General features: G+C 44.7%; 1 long non-coding RNA gene across 1 annotated transcript in view; it reads right to left on the bottom strand.

Annotated features, from left to right (window-relative positions):
- Nucleotides 1-7,192, bottom strand: part of LOC141087956 (uncharacterized) — a 74,075-nt gene extending 66,883 nt beyond the window's left edge. The window contains exon 1 of the long non-coding RNA XR_012231776.1: nt 7,143-7,192. This is a non-coding gene — a long non-coding RNA (uncharacterized lncRNA). The remainder of the gene's footprint in view (nt 1-7,142) is intronic.
- Between the last annotated feature and the right edge of the window lie 12,260 nt (nt 7,193-19,452).

The raw sequence follows: 19,452 nt of genomic DNA on the forward strand, positions 1-19,452 counted from the left end.
TGCTTCAGCAGCGATTGGAGATTCCAGCTCACTGACTGATGTGTGACGTCCCCATGCGTTGGAACGCTACACTGCATGTTAGAAAGGATTTGAGAGCAGAAGTGGGCAGTTGTTGAATACCAGCATCAACAAGGACGTCGTTTTTCAGAATTCACTCCACACATAAGAACTCAGGAGTGGACATGGATGTCAGACATATGTAGCATCCTCCAAAACTTTGAGGAGTCCACCAAGATGGTGAGTGGCGATGATGCCATAATTAGCATCACCATCTCGCTTCTCTGCATTCTGAAAAGCTCTCTGCTCACAATGAAAAAGGATGCATTGCAGGCGGAGCAGGACATGGATCAAGGAACCATACAGGATGATTACACACAGCCCAGCCTCATGTCATCCCAATGTGGATTGGTTGACAATGAGGAAGAGGAGGAAGAACAGGAGCTACTAGCATGCGCTATAGACGGGACTACAACCACAACTGTCATACCGTCTGTTTAGTGTGGATGGCCTGAGGGCAGGGAAGAAAAGGAAGGGAAGAAAAGGAAGAGGAGGACACCTTGGTCAGTTGTCCTCTTGGTGAGGACACAAAAGGCTAGCCTGTTACCACTCTGGCACACATAGCTGACTTTATGTTGCACTGCATTTCCTGTGACCCTCGTATTGTCAAAATATTGGGTACCAGTCATTACTGGCTAGAGACACTTTTAGACCCACGCTACAAGGATAACTTTCAATCTCTTGTTCCAGAGGCAGACAGGTGTACCAAAATGGTGCAGTACCATAGGGCCATTGTTGCAGAATTATTAAAAAATTCCCATCTCAAAACGCTGGCAGCAGAGATAACAGTTCGTTGGCCAACCAAGAAGGACAGGTGAGAGAGACACAAGTACACTCCAGCAGAGGCAGGGGAACCCTGGCAAAGTTCTGGGACAGTTGTCTAAGACCCTCCAATCGCCCTGGCACTGAGGTGCAGGGTAATCTCACAAGGGATGCAATGTTTTCTAAGATACTGAGGGAATACCTTGCTGACCGTACCAATGTCCTCCGTGATTCCTTTGTGCCTTTTAATTATTGGGTATCAAAGCTGGACACGTGGCATGAGCTGGCTCTCTACGTCTTGGGACGTCCTGGCCTGCCCTGCCGCTAGCGTTTTGCCAGAGCAGGTTTTTAGTGCAGCTGGTGGCATTATCACAGATAAGCGAAAATGCAGACAGGCTGACGCTTCTAAAAATGAAAAGGGATAGACTGGGCCTGCCTTCTCGACACCACCAAATGATGACAGCGAAGCATAAACTCCAAAGTAGTGGGGTTTTTTTGGGAGGTGTATTCCCAAACACCTCTTCACAACCAAACATGGGAGTATGCTTCCTGATTTTGGGTATTTGGTGACCTCCTCCTCACCGTCCACCACCACTTGAACACCAGGGTGAACGCATTCAGTCATGCTCCGGCCACTCTATGTTTTGGAAAGGGTATTATGATGCCTGTCACCAAAATACACTGCTCAAAAAAATAAAGGGAACACTCAAACAAGACATCCTATATCTGAATGAATGAAATATTCTCATTGAATACTTTGTTCTGTACAAAGCTGAATGTGCTAACAACAAAATCAAACAAAAATCATCAATGGAAATCAAATTTATTAACCTGGATTTGGAGTCACACACAAAATTAAAGTGGAATGTAAGGTCCTTAAAACAAGTCAACATGATGCTCAGTAGTGTGTGTGGCCTCCATGTGCCTGCATGACCTCCCTGTGCCTGTATGACTTTCCTACAATGCCTGGGCATGCTCCTGATGAGGTGGCGGATGGTCTCCTGTGGGATCTCCTCCCAGACCTGGACTAAAGCATCCGCCAACTCCTAGACAGTCTGTGGTGCAACGTGACGTTGGTGGATGGAGCGAGACGATGTCCCAGATGTGCTCAATCAGATTCAGGTCTGGGGAATGCCTTTATCTTGCAGGAACTGCTGACACACTCCAGCCACATATAGTCTGGCATTGTCCTGCATTAGGAGGAACCCAGGGCCAACCGCACCAGCATATGGTCTCACAAGGGTCTGAGGATCTCATCTCGGTACCTAATGGCAGTCAGGCTACCTCTGGCGAGCACAAGGAAGGTTGTGCGGCCCTCCGAAGAAATGCCACCCCACACCATTACTGACCCACTGCCAAACTGGTCATGCTGAAGGATGTTGCAGACATCAGATCGCTCTCCACGGCTTCTCCAGACTCTGTCATGTCTGTCAGAGATGCTCAGTGTGAACCTGCTTTCATCTGTGAAGAGCACAGGGGGCCAGTGGCGAATTTGCCAATCCTGATGTTCTGTGGCAAATGCCAAGTGTCCTGCACGGTGTTGGGTTGTGAGCACAACCCCAATCTGTGGACGCTGGGCACTCAGACCATCCTCATGGAGTCGGTTTCTAACCGTTTGTGCAGACACATGCACATTTGTGGCCTGCTGGAGGTCATTTTGCAGGGCTCTGGCAGTGCTCCTCCTGTTCCTCCTTGCACAAAGGTGCAGGGAGCAGTCCTGCTGCTGGGTTCTTGCCCTTCTACGGTCCCCTCTACGTCTCTTGGTGTACTGGCCTGTCTCCTGGTAGCGCCTCCAGCCTCTGGACTCTACACTGACAGACACAGCAGACCTTCTTGCCACAGCTCACATTGATGTGCCATCCTGGATGAGCTGCACTACCTGAGCCACTTGTGTGGGTTGTAGAGTCCGCCTCATGCTACCACGAGTGTGAAAGCACAACCAACATTCAAAAGTGACCAAAACATCAGCCAGAAAGCATTGGTACTGAGATGTGGTCTGTGGTCCCCACCTGTAGAACAACTAGAGTAATTTCCATCCAGTACCTAGGTTCAAATGCTTACTGTTGTGCATATGACTTGGCAGCAGGGCAGGCCTTGCAGTCAATGCATAAGAAAACAGAATGGGAGTACCAAATTAATAATGTGAAGTGGAATTTCCTGGGCCCATCCAGTACCTGGGTTCAAATGTTTACTGTTGTGCATATGACTTGGCAGCAGGGCAGGCCTTGCAGTCAATGCATAAGAAAACAAAGGGAGTACAAAATGAACTAGATGTGTATTTCCTGAAGGAAGTACAGATAGTGCTTTGAAATGGAGCCCGGGCTGCCCCTTTAAGAGAGACTTGCCTGCTGCCCCTCCAAGACTTTCAACTCAGGATTCGTTTTAACTGTGGGTGCCTCTCAGGGGCCACGTTGGCCTGTGGGGCCCCTCAGGGTCTGATTTCGTCGGTGGGGCCACTCAGGATCCGATTCGGTGGCCTGGGCTCCTCAGGGCTTGAAATGGTGGACGGGATCCCTCAGGGTCCGATTTGGTGGGCGGGGCCCCTCAGGGTCCGATTTGGTGGGCGGGGGCGCACATTCTCTCTCAGGGGCATGCGTCATGTGATGAAGCTAGATTTGCATTTGTGCTGTGGGTTTCGCTTTAAGAGCTGATATTATGTGGCAGAAGCTCTGTCCTGGGGGAGTCATTTGACATTCGTAGGCGTTGGCATAGTAACTGGGTGTGCCTGCGCATATCAATGAGCTTTACTGCCATTTCAATCGCCTCAGGGCACGTTTTAAGTTTCCCATTCAAATGCATTGAGACAGTGCATTCCAATGACGGGCGACAAAAAATTTTCAAATGCAAATTGCGCAAAAACTACAAATCCGATCGACACGAAAAATATTTAGCACACCTCTCATGGACGCTGGCTTTGAAACGACACCTCAACGGAGTCTGTGCGTGTAGCGGTTCGGTCCGCATTAATTGCGGAAATCAACTGAATAATAATAATAAGAAAAAGAATAAGTTAGCAGCGTTCGGATTACAAGATAGTGGTTTTTTCAAACCACTATAATAATGTGAAGTGGATTTTCCTGGGCCCATCCAGCACCTGGGTTCAAAGGCGTATTGGGGTGCATATGACTTGGTAGCAAGGCAGGACTTCTTGCATTCAATGCAACATTTATGGAAGCCCTCCTGGAAATCTCGTAAAAGGGGTATTTGGGATGCGTTGTAATTCTTGGCAGCCCATCCTCTCACTGCATAGGCAATAACAGTTTAGGAGACCCACTGTTTAATAATGGCCCTTTAAGAAGATTGATGCCGCCTTGTGCCCCAGTAAAAATAGGCTCTGTGACTTTAAGAGTTCCTCCTTCATAAATGAAACAAGAAGTGTCTGTTTATGTGTCACACGCCACATGGCCAGTTACATAGCCCAAGTGGTAAAGGAACATTTTGGTCGGGGTTAATTATTTTGCCTTATATACAAGTCATTAACCTGGAAGGCTATACCTTAACATATTTCCCAGCAAAATCTGTTTTGGTATGATTTTTGGTGCACCGGTAAAAATGGCATAAAACTCCGACAACATTGTTTAACCCCTTCATGACCCAGCCTATTTTGACCTTAATGACCTGGCCATTATTTGCAATTCTGACCAGTGTCCCTTTATGAGGTAATAACTCTGGAACGCTTCAACGCATCCTAGCGATTCTAAGATTGTTTTTTCGTGACATATTGGGCTTCATATCAGTGGTAAATTTAGGTCGATAATTTTTGTGTTTATTTGTGAAAAAATCAGAAATTTGGCGAAAAATTCGCAGTTTTCAAATTTTGAATTTTTATTCTGTTAAACGAGAGAGTTATGTGACACAAAATAGTTACTAAATAACATTTCCCACATGTCTACTTTACATCAGCACAATTTTGGAAACAAATTTTTTTTTTGTTAGGAAGTTATAAGGGTTAAAAGTTGACCAGCGATTTCTCATTTTTACAACAAAATTTACAAAACCATTTTCTTTTAGGGACCACCTCACATTTGAAGTCACTTTGAGGGGTCTATATGGCAGAAAATACCCAAAAGTGACACCATTCTAGAAACTGCACCCCTCAAGATACTCAAAACTACATTCTAGAAGATTATTAACCCTTCAAGTGCTTCACAGGAACTAAAGCAACGTGGAAGGAAAAAATGGACATTTTAATTTTTCCAACACAAATTTTCTTTTAGCATCATTTTTTTCATATTCACATGGGTAATAGGATAAAATGGATCCAAAAATTGTTGGGCAATTTCTCCTGAGTACACCGATATCTCATATGTGGTCATAAACCACTGTTTGGGCGCACGGCAGGGCTCAGAAGGGAAAGAGCGCCATTTGACTTTTTGAATGGAAAATATGCAGGAATATTTAGCGCTTGCCATGTCGCATTTGGAGAGTCGCTGTGTGTCTAAACACTGGAGCTTCCCCACAAGTGACCCCATTTTGGAAACTAGACACCCAAGGAACTTATCTAGATGCATAGTGATCACTTTGAACCCCCAGGTGCTTCACAAATTGATCAGTAAAAAAAAAAAAAAAGGTACTTTTTTTCACAAAAATTATCTTTTAGCTTCAGTTTTTTCATTTTCACATGGGCAACAGGATAAAATGGATCTTAAAATTTGTTGGGCAATTTCTCCTGAGCACACCAATACCTCATATGTGGTCATAAACCACTGTTTGGGCGCACGGCAGGGCCCGGAAGGGAAGGAGCGTCATTTAACTTTTTGAATGCAAAATTGGCTGGAATCAATGGTGGCACCATGTCGCGTTTGGAGACACCCTGGTGTGCCTAAACAGTGGAAGCCCCTCAATTCTAACTCCAACCCTAACCACAACCCTAACCAACACATTCCTAACCCTAATCCCAACTCTAGCCATAACCCTAACCCAAACACATCTCTAACCCTAATTCCAACGCTAACCACAAGCCTAACCCTAATCCCAACACACCCCGAACCCTAATCTTAACCCTAATTCCAACCCTAACCCTTATTCCACCCTAACCGCAACACTAACCCTAATTCCACCCTGACCCTAATTGCAACCCCAATTCCACCCTAACCCTAATTGCAACCCAAATTCCACCCTAACCCTAATTCTAACCCTAACCCTAATTCCAACCATAACCCTAATTTCAAACCTAAGCCTAATTCCAACTCTACCCCTAATTCTAACCCTAACTCTAACCCTAATGGAAAAATAAAAGTATTTTCTTTATTTTATTAGTTGTGCCTACCTATGGGGGTGATAATCGGGGGGGGGGGGGGGGTTGATTTACTTTTTATTTCATTTTGATCAATGTGAGAGGGATCAAAATGAAAGAATGGAATCTGCAGCCGGCAGATTTGGGCGGGCGGGCGCACTGCGCATGCGTCCGCCATTTTCCAAGATGGCGGTGCCCATGATCCAGACCCGCGGGACACCGGGAGCGACAGGGGGACTCAGAAGGTACCAGGGAGGTGGGTGAGGGGGGGGATCGGAAGCTGGCGGGGAGCAGAGGGAATGGGAGGAGAGGCAGATGATGACAGCGGCGGCAGATCGGATCGGTGTCTCCAGCCATGTCTGATGCTACTGCAGCATCGGCCATGGCTGGATTGTAATATTTCATCAATTTTCATTGATGAAATATTACTATCGCTGATTGGCTGTTTCACTTTTAACAGCCAACCAGAGCGATTGTAGCCACGAAGGGGAAAAGCCACGCCCCCTGTGGTGAATTACAAAGTCATGACACAGGGTATGTGTCATGGGTCGGTTTGGCACAGACTTTCATGACGCTTATGCTGTCACAGGTCGGGAAGGGGTTAAAGCTGTGAACTAGGAGTCAGGAATATGCTTCCAGGGGCGATCCCCATGATGTCCCCGTGTCATTTGGGCAGTGTTTCCATCACTTTCAGACGTTTTTAGACCTTAAAAGGATCCCCGGGGGGGGATAGCGGTAAAAATGATTGGGTCTCCCATAGACTTACATTGGGCTCCTTGTTCTGTCCGAGTACCCAAGAATTCCAATTTGCTGGACACAAGCAACGAGCATTTTAGTGCTCGCCCATCACTAATTTTGATCCGTGTACCAATGACTTTTCAAGCTAAAAATCGGATTGCAGTAAAAAGGACAACAATTTAGGACATTCCTGTCCACATTTAAATTAACTAATTTTGAATTGAATCATTTAATTTCCATTTTATTTATCTATAAATGGTTCCAAAAATGGAAATAAAACTGGATATGTGAATGATGTCTTACAGTACAATGAACGGATACCAGAATGATAGCCGTATTTAGAGCTTACCTCTTCGGTTTCGTTGATTCATCCTTCCCGGATCTCAATTTACCCTTTCCAGCACTCCTTGGCGGAGTTTTGTGCGTTCCTAAAATATATACCAAAACTGATTATTATTCTCATTAACATACCAGATTTACACATCATCAGAGTAGCATTCTCCACCTCTCACAATGGAAGAAACACAATCTATTACACACTATATGGACAAAACTATTGGGATACATACACATTACTCCCAGAGGAGAATTTAAGACATCCCTTTTTAAATCCAGGATCATTAACTCTTTGGTCCCAAAGCCTGTTTTAGCCTTTATAGCCAGGCCAAATTTTACAATACTATTCACTGTCACTTTATGTGGTCATAACTCTGGAACGTATCCCAGTGATTCTGAGACTATTATTCGTGATACATTGTACTTCACGATAGTGGTAAAACTTGTTCGATATAACTTTATAGTAATAAATATAATGTTTATTTCTAAAAATATCTGAAATTTGGCGAAACTTTTGAAAATTTCACAATTTTCAAACTTTTAATCTTCATTCCAGAGAGTTATGTCACACAAAATAGTTTAGAAATAACATTTCCTACATGCCAAAATTTGCTGCGCAATTTTACCAAAGTACGCACGTACCCCATATTTGTTGAAAAACGACGGCTTGGGCGCATGGTAGGGCTGGAAAGAAAAACAGCAGAAACCCCCACAGGTGATCCTTGTAGTACAAACTTCTCCACTCAAGCAATTCATCTAGTGGAGCAGTGAATATTTTTATCCCTCAGCCGATTCACAAACTTGTATAAGGCTATGTGCACACGTTGCGGAATTACCGCGGAAATTTCAGCGGGAATTCCATTCCGCGGGAAAACTGCATTTTAAATTTCCGCGAATTTCCCGCAGAAAAACTAGCGATTTGCAAGTATAATTAGCTTGCAGAATGCTAGCATTTTCCAAGCGATCTGTAGTATCGCTTGCAAAAATGACTGACAGGTTGGTCACACTCGTCAAACATAGTGTTTGACGAGTGTGACAAACTTTTTACTATTGAGGCTGCCTATGCGGCATCAGTAGTAAAAAGATCTAATGTTAAAAATAATGAAAAAAAATAAAAAAAATCGTGTTTTCTCACCTTCCGGCGTCCCACACAGCGTTCCCGATCATCGCGATGCTCCCGGCAGGTCCCGTTTCCAGTGATGCCTTGCGACAATGACCTTAACCTGCTGACGCTGCGCGGGACATCGGAAGGTGAGAATTTGATGATTTTTTTTAATTTTAATTCTATTTTTTACAGGGATATGGTACCCAGAGCCCAGAGGAGAATCTCCTCTCCTCCGGACCGTGGGTACCATCCGCAAATGTTCTGCTAAGGCTAAGTAAACACGTACTTTTTTGCCCTGCGGATTTTTCCACGCAGAATTGAAGAAATCCGTAGGTCAAATGACCTGCATTTTTCCTACGGATTTCTTCCTTTTTAGTGCGGTTTTCTTGCGGTTTTCCCCTGCGGATTTCCCCCTGCGGATTTGGAGAATGGAGCAGGTGGAAAACCGCACAAAAGAAGTGACATGCTGCATATTTTGTATGGCAAGAAAACCGCACGGAAAAAAACGCAGCGTCCGCACAGCGGTTTTTTTTTTTCAATTGATTTACATGCTACTGTACATCACAATGCGGATATGCAGCGTTTCTGTGTGGTAAAATCCGCTGCGGATTCGCTGGAAATCTGCATCGTGTGCACATGGCCTTACTTTTCGCATGGTGGGCACAGCCACATGCGGAAAGTAAGCAGAACAATGCATTCCTGTGTGTGCGGATTTTCGGGATTTTCCTGCGATTTCGCACAAAGAATGAGCATGTTGTGTATTTTGCTGCGGAAGAATCCGCAGCATTAGCACAGCATGTGCGGAATGCCATAGAAATACATGGGATGCTTTTTTTTGCGTTTTTCACGGCAAAATTGCGCGTTTAAAATCGCCACGAAAGCGCAAAAAAAGCTACATGTGAATACAGCCTAAAATGGAGATGACTACTTAAAATATTACTATTTTTTTACACTAAAATGTTGCTTTGACACCAAGTTTGCAATTTTCACAAGGGGTAAAAGGAGAAAACCAACAGTACAATTTGTTATGCGATTTCTCCTGAGTACATCAATACCCCGTAAGTGATCAATAACTACTTTGACGCACAGTGCAAAGCTCCAAAGGGAAGGAGCGCCATAATACAGTGCAGATTTTGCTGCACCGGTTTGAGGGGGCCATGTCATATTGGCAGAGCCTCTCGGGTGCCAGAACAGCAGAAACTCCTGTAATTCACCGCGTTTTACAAAACACACCTCTCAATGAATTCATCTAGGGGTGCAGTGATCACATTAACACCACGGGGGGGGGGGGGTTCCACAGAATTTTATACTATTGGGTAGTGAAAAAAAAATTATATTTTTACCACAAAAAAAAAAATGATTTAGCCCCAGAGTTTGCATTTTCACACTGGGAAATGGGTAAAATTTCTGCCAAAATGGATCACACAACTTCTGCTGAATGTGGCAATACCCTATAAGTGGCTGTACAGAACTGTTTAGCCAAACAGTGAGGCTTGGGAGGGACAGAACCATATTTGACTCTTGGAGAACAAATTATTCTAGAATAGTTTCCGGACTCCAAATAAAGAGATCCTAAATGCCACAAGAGCTGAACTCCCCCCCTCAAGTGACCCCATTTTGGAAATTACACCCCTTTGGGATTTCATCTACAGGTGTAGTGACGATTTTAACTCCATAAGTGTTTTCACTAAACAAGCAGCAGTGGATGTTGCTGACTGAAAATTGCAAACTGCCATTATAGTGACCAGTACGTTGTAGTGCCCAGCCCATGCTTCTGGAAACATGCACCCGTAAATTAGGCAGCCTCTCATCGGTATAGAAATGCCAAACATGTGGACGCTAAATGTGGATTAAACACACTGGGGCTCAGAATAGAGGGAGGCATTTGGATTTGGGAGCACAGAATTTGCTGAATTTTTTCTAGGGTGGTGAGGAGACAGAGCCTTTGTGCTACCAGTAACGTGGAAGCCCTCTATATTTCCGTTAACAGATGACATCTGAGTGGGGACTTACTTTTTTTGGTATTGAGTTGAAGCTTTCATTGGGAATATTTTACATAACGTTCGGAATCACATTTATCTGGCGCTCTACGCTGAGCATTTTACTTTGGGGTTTCCATCTAAATCTCAGCATGACCAGATTTTCCCCAAGGGATCCATTCACTATAATGAGGCAGCAGAGTTACTCTAGACTCCGTCTGACCTCTGTTCTGAGGTTTCCTTCTTTTCAGAGGTGCAAAAAATTGACACTTATGTAGGACTAAAGATGGACACTGCCAGATCACAGGTCAGACGCTGTCCACAGTGCCTCCGTCTGCTTCATTATAAGGAATCTTCCACTGTGGATTCTATCTGAATCACGTATTTCAGAAAGTTACACGATAACCCCGGTGTAAGGGCACAGCACAGATCATAGGATAAATGGGAGCTGAGCCATGTGATGGCTTGTTTTTTGTGGGATGAATTGATGTTTTTATTGGTACCATTTTCTGGCACATTTTATCGCTTTCTATTCCGATTTTTGGGAGGCAGAATGAACAAACACCAGCAATTCAGAAATTGCTTTTTGGGTTATTTTTTTTTAGTGCTTTTCAGCTTGTGGTAAAATTGATAAGAAAGCTTTATTCTTCGGGTCAGTATGATTAAAGAGATACCCAATTTATATAGTTAGTTTATGCTTTGCCGCTTTTTCGTAACTATAACTTTTTTATAGAAAAAAAATGTTTTGCATCACTTTATTCTGACAGTTATAACTTTTTCATTTTTCCACTGTTGGAGAAGTATGGTGGCTTGATTTTTGAATGAAAAGATTACGTTTTCATCGCTACTAGTGTTATTTCGATTTGACTTTTTGATTGCGTTTTATTGTAGTGTTTGTTTGGCGATATAAAAAGGCAAAGGTTCTTGCTACTTTTTTTTTTACGGTGTGCACTGAAAAGTAGGTAACTAGCATGACAGTTTTATAGGTCGGGTCATTCAAACTCGATGATACCAAGTATGTACATACAACCAATAAAAACATACGTATTGTTTTCATAAATTTTCTTCCTTCTTTTTAAATGTATTTTGGCACACATATTTGTTATCCCCGCGACCGGAATGTCCCGAACTAAACTGTCCCACTAGTTAGCCCCTTTAGTCAACACCGTAAAAAAAGAAAAAAAAATTGAAGACCAGGCAAAAAAACTATGCTTTATCATCATACCACTGAACAAAAAGAGCAATGAAAAGAGATCAAACAAGAAGAAATGTAAATAGTGGCTAAGAAACACATTTGGCATATGTCAGAAACTATTAGTGTAAATCATTTAATACGTATGATACTGCCTATCAATGTTACTCTTTATAGTCAGTATTAATCTAAGTTTTTAATTTCTAATAAAAAATACTTAACATTGAAAATCTTTTTTTTGCATACTTTTATTAAACTGATAAAAGTGTGCAACCTCTAAATATTGTTCGATCGCCTTGAAATTTGGCATATACACCGTATATACTCGAGTATAAGCCGACCCGAGTATAAGCCGATCCCCCTAATTTTGCCACAAAAAACTGGGAAAACTTATTGACTCGAGTATAAGCCTAGGGTGGGAAATGCTCCATAGATTATTCCCCCATATGGTGTCCCCAGAAGAAGCTCCATAGATTATTCCCCCATATGCTGCCCCCATAAGAAGCTCCATAGATTGTTCCCCCATATGCTGCTCCCATAAGAAGCTCCATAGATTATTCCCTCATATGCTGACCACATAAGAAGCTCCTTAGATTATTCCCCCATATGCTGACCCAATAAGAAGCTCCTTAGATTATTCCCCCATATTCTGACCCATAAGAAGCTCCTTAGATTATTCCACCATATGCTGACCCCATAAGAAGCTCCTAAGATTATTCCCGCATATGCTGACCCCATAAGAAGCTCGTTAGATTATTCCCCCATATGCTGACCCAATAAGAAGCTCCTTAGATTATTCCCCCATGTTCTGACCCCATAAGAAGCTCCTTAGATTATTCCTGCATATGCTGACCCCATAAGAAGCTCCTTAGATTATTCCCGCATATGCTGACCCCATAAGAAGCTCCTTAGATTATTCCCGCATATGCTGACCCCATAAGAAGCTCCTTAGATTATTCCATGTGCTGCCGCTGCTGCATGTAAAAATAAAAAAATGACATTCACCTCTCCGTCGCTGGGTGTCAGATACTCACCTGTCCTGCGTCCATGGCTGCTCACCGCTATCTGCCACGTCATCGGTCAGTGACGTTCAGACCGCAGGGGGCGCGGCGCGCACTAATCACGTCACCGCTCCCTCTGCTGTCTGAAGTCACTGACCGATGACAGACAGCAGCAAGCAGCCATGGACGCAGGACAGGTGAGTATCGCTATACTTACCCGTCCTGGCGCTCTCTCTTCATGCGTTCAGCTGTCAACTGATACCGCTCATTAAAACTCATGAATATGCACATATTCATGAGTTTTAATGAGCGGTACCACGTGACCGCTGAAGGCAGGAAGAGAGAGCGCGGAGAAGCTGGGGGCTCAAGAGACAGCGTCAGGACGGGTAAGCATGACCTGACACCCCCGCCCCCCCCTCCAACCCCCGGTGTATATGACTTGAATATAAGCTGAGAGGGAGACTTTCAGCCCCAAAAAATGGGCTGAAAATCTCGGCTTATATTCGAGTATATACGGTACTTTATACATTAGTGAGACTCGGGGAGTAAGCAAAGTCTGCAAAAATTTGACATTTTAATTTTTACCATACAAAATGAAACAACCTACTCTTCAGTCAACACCGTAAAAAAAGAAAAAAATAGAAAATCAGGCAAAAAAAACTATGCTTTATCATACCACTGAACAAAAAGTGCAATAAAACGAGATCAAACAAGAAGAAATGTAAATAAAAATGGTCCCACAAAAAACAAGCTGCCATAAAGCTCCGTCAGCAGAAAGATTAAAAAGTTATAGCTCTGGGGGCGTGGCCTGGGCAGCTGCAGGGACAGACGTGAGTCGTTTGATTTCCCTCCCCAAGGCCACAAAAAACTATTAAAACAGGGGTTCTTGCACGTAAAACCCCCTGAAACAACTTCCCACTGGAGCCCTAAAGGAGGCAGAATGCAGTAGACCTACCGGGGTTGCGGAGCTCTGGTGACAGGGGAGCGGCAGTCGAGGTGGATGCATGACTGGCCAGTACCGGCTCCCTCCCACGCTCCAAGGTTGCAGAGTCAAATGACTTCTCCAGCGGACCTGGTCGAGAAAGATATGAGATAGATAAATACATTAGATAAATATATATATACTAGATTATGGCCCGATGCTATCGCATCGGGAGGATGCGATAGCATCACACCTCTTGCCATGTTAACCCTCAACACACACACTCCTCTCACCTTTCACTATCTCCACTCACGTCCACTCACTCCACATACGACCCCTTCTCTCACTCCGTCTCTCATACTCACGCTGTCATCGCCGCTGCTCCACGATCCCCCACACCTTCTTCCGCCGGCGCCATCCTGGATCCAGACGTTGTCCACGCCGGCGACATGTTCTTGTGGCGACGCCATCTTGAGTATCGTGAAATCCCGCGATACTCAAGATGGCGTCGCCGTAAGAACATGTCGCCGGCGTGGACGACGTCGGGAACCAAAATGGCGTCGGCGAAATCTCGCGAGTTTTCGCCGACGCCATTTTGGATCCCGACGTCCTCCACGCCGACGACATGTTCTTGCGGCGACACTATTTTGGATCGGCGAAATCCCGCGATACTCAAGATGGCGTCGCCGCAAGAATATGTCGCCGGCGTGGAGGACGTCTGGATCCAGGATGGCGCCGGCGGAAGATGATGTCGGGGATCGTGGATCAGCGGCGATGACGGCGTGAGTATGAGAGACGGAGTGAGAGAAGGGGTCGTATGTGGAGTGAAAGAATGAGTGGACGTGAGTGGAGATGGTGAAAGGTGTGTGTGTGTGTGTTGAGGAGGAGTGATGTGTTGAGGGTTAACATGGAAAGAGGTGTGCGGTGACGTCACCGGTTACAACTGGACGGAAGTTGTTACAACCGGAAGCTGCTTAGGGCAATTATTATTATAGATACAGTTGTGGCCAAAAGTATTGACACCCCTGCAATTTTGTCAGATAATACTCAGTTTCTTCCTGAAAATTGTTGCAAACACAAACCCCGCCCCCTGCCGCGCCCCGCCGGTAGCTCCGCCCACCAGCGCATGACGTTGCATGCGCCCTGCGTCCCCTATCTTTATCACAGGGGGCGCAGGCCGTGCGCAGTATGCGTTTGGCGGCACATGCGTCCTTTTGACGGTGCGCCGACCAGCGCCAAACGCAACCTGCTGCAGTTTGGTTGCGTCGGCGCATCGTCAAAAAGGCGCATGCGCCGCCAAACGCATACTGCGCACGGCCTACGCCCCCTGTGATAAAGATAGGGGACGCAGGGCGCATGCAGCGTCATGCGCCGGTGGGCGGAGCTACCGGCGGGGCGCGGCAGGGGCGGGGCTTAGCGGCGGCCGTGCACAGGCCGTCACTGCGCTCATAAACGCTAGTGTGAAACTAGCCTAATTTGTGTAATTAACAGCATCTGTAACTTACCTGTGGCACCTAACAGGTGTTGGCAATAACTAAATCACACTTGCAGCCAGCTGACATGGATTAAAGTTGACTCAACCTCTGTCCTGTGTCCTTGTGTGTACCACATTGAGCATGGAGAAAAGAAAGAAGATCAAAGAACTGTCTGAGGACTTGAGAAACCAAATTGTGAGGAAGCATGAGCAATCTCAAGGCTACAAGTCCATCTCCTAAGACCTGAATGTTCCTGTGTCTACCGTGCACAGTGTCATCAAGAAGTTTAAAGCCCATGGCACTGTGGCTAACCTCCCTAGATGTGGATGGAAAAGAAAAATTGACAAGAGATTTCAATGCAAGATTGTGCAGATGTTGGATAAAGAACCTCGACTAACATCCAAACAAGTTCAAGCTGCCCTGCAGTCTGAGGGTACAACAGTGTCAACCCGTACTATCCGTCGGCGTCTGAATGAAAAGGGACTGTATGGTAGGAGACCCAGGAAGACCCCACTTCTTACCCAGAGACATAAAAAAGCCAGGCTGGAGTTTGCCAAAACTTACCTGAAAAAGCCTAAAACGTTTTGGAAGAATGTTCTCTGGTCAGATGAGACAAAAGTAGAGCTTTTTGGGCAAAGGCATCAACATAGAGTTTACAGGCGAGAAAAAGAGGCATTCAAAGAAAAAAACACTGTCCCTACAGTCAAACATGGTGGAGGTTCCCTGATGTTTTCGGGTTGCTTTGCTGCCTCTGGCACTGGACTACTTGACCGTGTGCATGGCATTATGAAGTCTGAAGGCTACCAACAAATTTTGCAGCATAATGTAGGGCCCAATGTGAGAAAGCTGGGTCTCCCTCAGAGGTCATTGGTCTTCCAGCAGGACAATGACCCAAAACACACTTCAAAAAGCACTAGAAAATGGTTTGAGAGAAAGCACTGGAGACTTCTAAGGTGGCCAGCAATGAGTCCAGACCTGAATCCCATAGAACACCTGTGGAGAGATCTAAAAATGGCAGTTTGGAGAAGGCACCCTTCAAATATCAGGGACCTGGAGCAGTTTGCCAAAGAAGAATGGTCTAAAATTCCAACAGAGCATTGTAAGAAACTCATTGATGGTTACCGGAAGCGATTGGTCGCAGTTATTTTGACTAAGGGTTGTGCAACCAAGTTTTAGGCTGAGGGTGCCAATACTTTTGTCTGGCCCATTTTTGGAGTTTTGTGTGAAATGATCAATGTTTTGCTTTTTTCTTCATTCTCTTTTGTGTTTTTTCATTTAAGACAAATTAAATGAAGATAACAATACCAAAGAATTTGTGATTGCAATCATTTTCAGGAAGAAACTGAGTATTATCTGACAAAATTGCAAGGGTGTTGTTCGGCTGCATAGAAATACATTTAGCCGCACGCTCCGGTCCGAGAGCCCGCGGCAGTCCCAGGTTTTCATGCCAGAGACTTGCACGAGAAGCCGCAGCATTTTTGGATGCGCAGAATTGCATCAAATCCGCAGTGTAGTGCGCAACCAATGATAGACTATGGGAATTTAAGGTTTGGTGTGCACATGCTGCGGAAAAATATGCTCGGATTTGCAGCATTTTTTTCCACAACATGTCAATTCTTTTTGCTGATCTGCAGCATTTCTGCACCCATTGACTTGCACTAAGTCAAATCCGCAGGTTTAAAAAAGATCTGAGGATTTGCGTGCAGGAAACGCTGCAGATAGGGAGAAGGGAAGTGTGTGTTCAGAGACTGTGCGTGTCTGAGTGCGGTGGTCTGTGTGTATCTATTTGTGTTTGCTTGTGTCTGCGGGGGTCGGCAGGTATGTGCGCGGCTGTGTGGGTCTGTGTGTAGTCAGGCATCGTATGATGAGACTACTAGCCCTATCCTGCTATGCCTGCTACAGTGACACCAGTAGCCGATGATGGGACAGTAAGTAGTCCCATCATGCGGCTACTGTGTTGAAATAGTAAAAATAAAAACAAAATACATACATATTCACCATACTGCTACCCACAAACCCCTTGATCCTCTGTAAAAAAAAATAAAAATAAAATAATAATAAAGTCAACCGTATACTCCCTGTTGCGACAGAGGCAGCAAAGCAACCCCAAAACATAAGGGAACCTCCGCCATGTTTGACTGTAGGGACCGTGTTCTTTTCTTTGAATGCCTCTTTTTTTTCTCCTGTAAACTCTATGTTGATGCCTTTGCCCAAAAAGCTCTACTTTTGTCTCATCTGACCAGAGAACATTCTTCCAAAACGTTTTAGGCTTTTTCAGGTAAGTTTTGCCAAACTCCAGCCTGGATTTTTTATATCTCGGGGTAAGAAGTGGGGGTCTTCCTGGGTCTCCTACCATACAGTCCCTTTTCATTCAGACGCCGACGGATAGTACGGGTTGACACTGTTGTACCCTGGGACTGCAGGGCAGCTTGAACTTGTTTGGATGGTAGTCAAGGTTCTTTATCCAACATCCGCACAATCTTGCGTTGAAATCTCTTGTCAATTTTTCTTTTCCGTCCACATCTAGGGAGGTTAGCCACAGTGCCATGGGCTTTAAACTTCTTGATGACACTGCGCACGGTAGACACAGGAACATTCAGGTCTTTGGAGATGGACTTGTAGCCTTGAGATTGCTCATGCTTCCTCACAATTTAGTTTCTCAAGTCCTCAGACAGTTCTTTGGTCTTCTTTCTTTTCTCCATGCTCAATGTGGTACACACAAGGACACAGGACAGAGGTTGAGTCAACTTTAATCCATGTCAACTGGCTGCAAGTGTGATTTAGTTATTGCCAACACCGATTAGGTGCCACAGGTAAGTTACAGGTGCTGTTAATTACACAAATTAGAGAAGCATCACATGATTTTTCGAACAGTGCCAATACTTTTGTCCACCCTCTTTTTTATGTTTGGTGTGAAATTATATCCAATTTGGCTTTAGGACAATTCTTTTTCTGTTTTTTCATTTAAGACAAATTAAATGAAGATAATAATACCAAAGAATTTGTGTTTGCAATCATTTTCAGGAAGAAACTGAGTATTATCTAACAAAATTGCAGGGGTGTCAATACTTTTGGCAACATTTTCCCCAAGACCCTCAAGCAAAAACGAATGGTGCGGGGAACTAGTTGGCGAAGTGCCTCGACCCAGTGCCGGAGGGCTAGGGCCTTGTCCCGAGGGAGAATTACCAACCCTCAGGAGGTGTCGAAGATCATCCCTAAAAAGGAAATCTCCTGAGTTGGAACAGGGGATGATTTCTTCAGACTGACTAACCACCCTAAGAGGGAGAGTGTATCTAGCGTGATGTTGACACTTTCCTCGCATGCTTGAAATGACGGGCCTTTGATCAAGTAGTCTAAGTAGGGCAAGATGACTTTGTCCTGGGAGTGCAGGATGGCCATGACGACCGCAATGACCTTTGTGAACACTCTGGGGGCAGTGGCTAGCCCGAAAGGCAGGGCTGCGAACTGGTAGTGTAGGCCGTTGATAGCGAAGCGTAAATATCTTTGATGCGGAGGGAAAATGGGGATGTGCAGGTAGGCATCTTTGGATGTCGATAGAGGCCAAATACTCTCTCCGTCTTATGGCAGATATGACCGAGAGGAAAGACTCCATGTCTGATCCTGACAAATTTGTTCAGGAGCTTCAGGTCCAGAATGGAGACCGGCGATCAGGAGCTTGTAACCAAGGTAAACAGCGGGTTTCTAAGCGCCCCGCGGAGCTTAGAAACCCTCTGTGTACCTTAGTTACCAGTGCGCTGATGCAGGGAGGTGGTAACCAAGGTAAACGGAGGGTTTTCTAAGGGCCACGTGGCATTTAGAAACACGCTGTTTACCTTGGTTACCAGCTCCCTGCATCAGCGCGCTGGTAACTAAAGTACACAGTAACGCCAGCGCTCATCGTCACTGGTGTTGATCGCTGGTAAAGCTGCTTGTTTGGTAGCTTACCAGCGATCATGTAGCGACACACCAGCGATCCTGACAAGTTGATATCGTTGTCGGGATTGCTGGTGAGTCGCTATGTGTGACGGGGCCCTTAAAAGAGAATATGTCAGTAGGTTTTTGCTATGTAATCTGAGGACAGCAGGAGATAGACAAACACAGAATTCAGGGATGTCTCACTTGTCAAAGTGTGTGCTGCTGTTCACTAACTGTGAAGGATTTATCACAAAGAGATTAAAATTGCAGGACCATACTAGTTTAGCAACGCCCTCTCCTGTGATAAGCAGCTCACTGTCCATGGACTTTGTGCATGGAGAGCGTGGTGTTGGCAGGGGCAGCTTTTCAGCTCTGCTTCATTCGGAATCTAAAAGCTCTGAGTCAGAACTGCTGCACCCAGAAATCTAAGTGATACATGGTGGGATTCAGCTTCTCTTTGCCTGCATTACATTGCTCTCAAATGAGTATTAAACCCTGCTTACAGATTCCCCTAAAGATTTTATTGGTGGTGTCAAACCATTATTTATATGTCCCTTTAAAAAACCTATAGTATAAAAAAATTTGGAATAAAGAAAATATAAAGTCACATGTTTGAGCATACCTTCTTCTGACCAAGGCTCTATTACACTGTAGATTAAAAAAAACAAAACATTATATGCATGTAAAAAATATTAATTACAATATAAAAATTAACAAACAAAATTGTTATTTTA

Source organism: Dendrobates tinctorius, unplaced genomic scaffold (genome assembly GCF_039654945.1).
Source record: "Dendrobates tinctorius isolate UK_male_01 unplaced genomic scaffold, ASM3965494v1 ptg000036l, whole genome shotgun sequence".
In the NCBI taxonomy this organism is placed as follows: domain Eukaryota; kingdom Metazoa; phylum Chordata; class Amphibia; order Anura; family Dendrobatidae; genus Dendrobates; species Dendrobates tinctorius.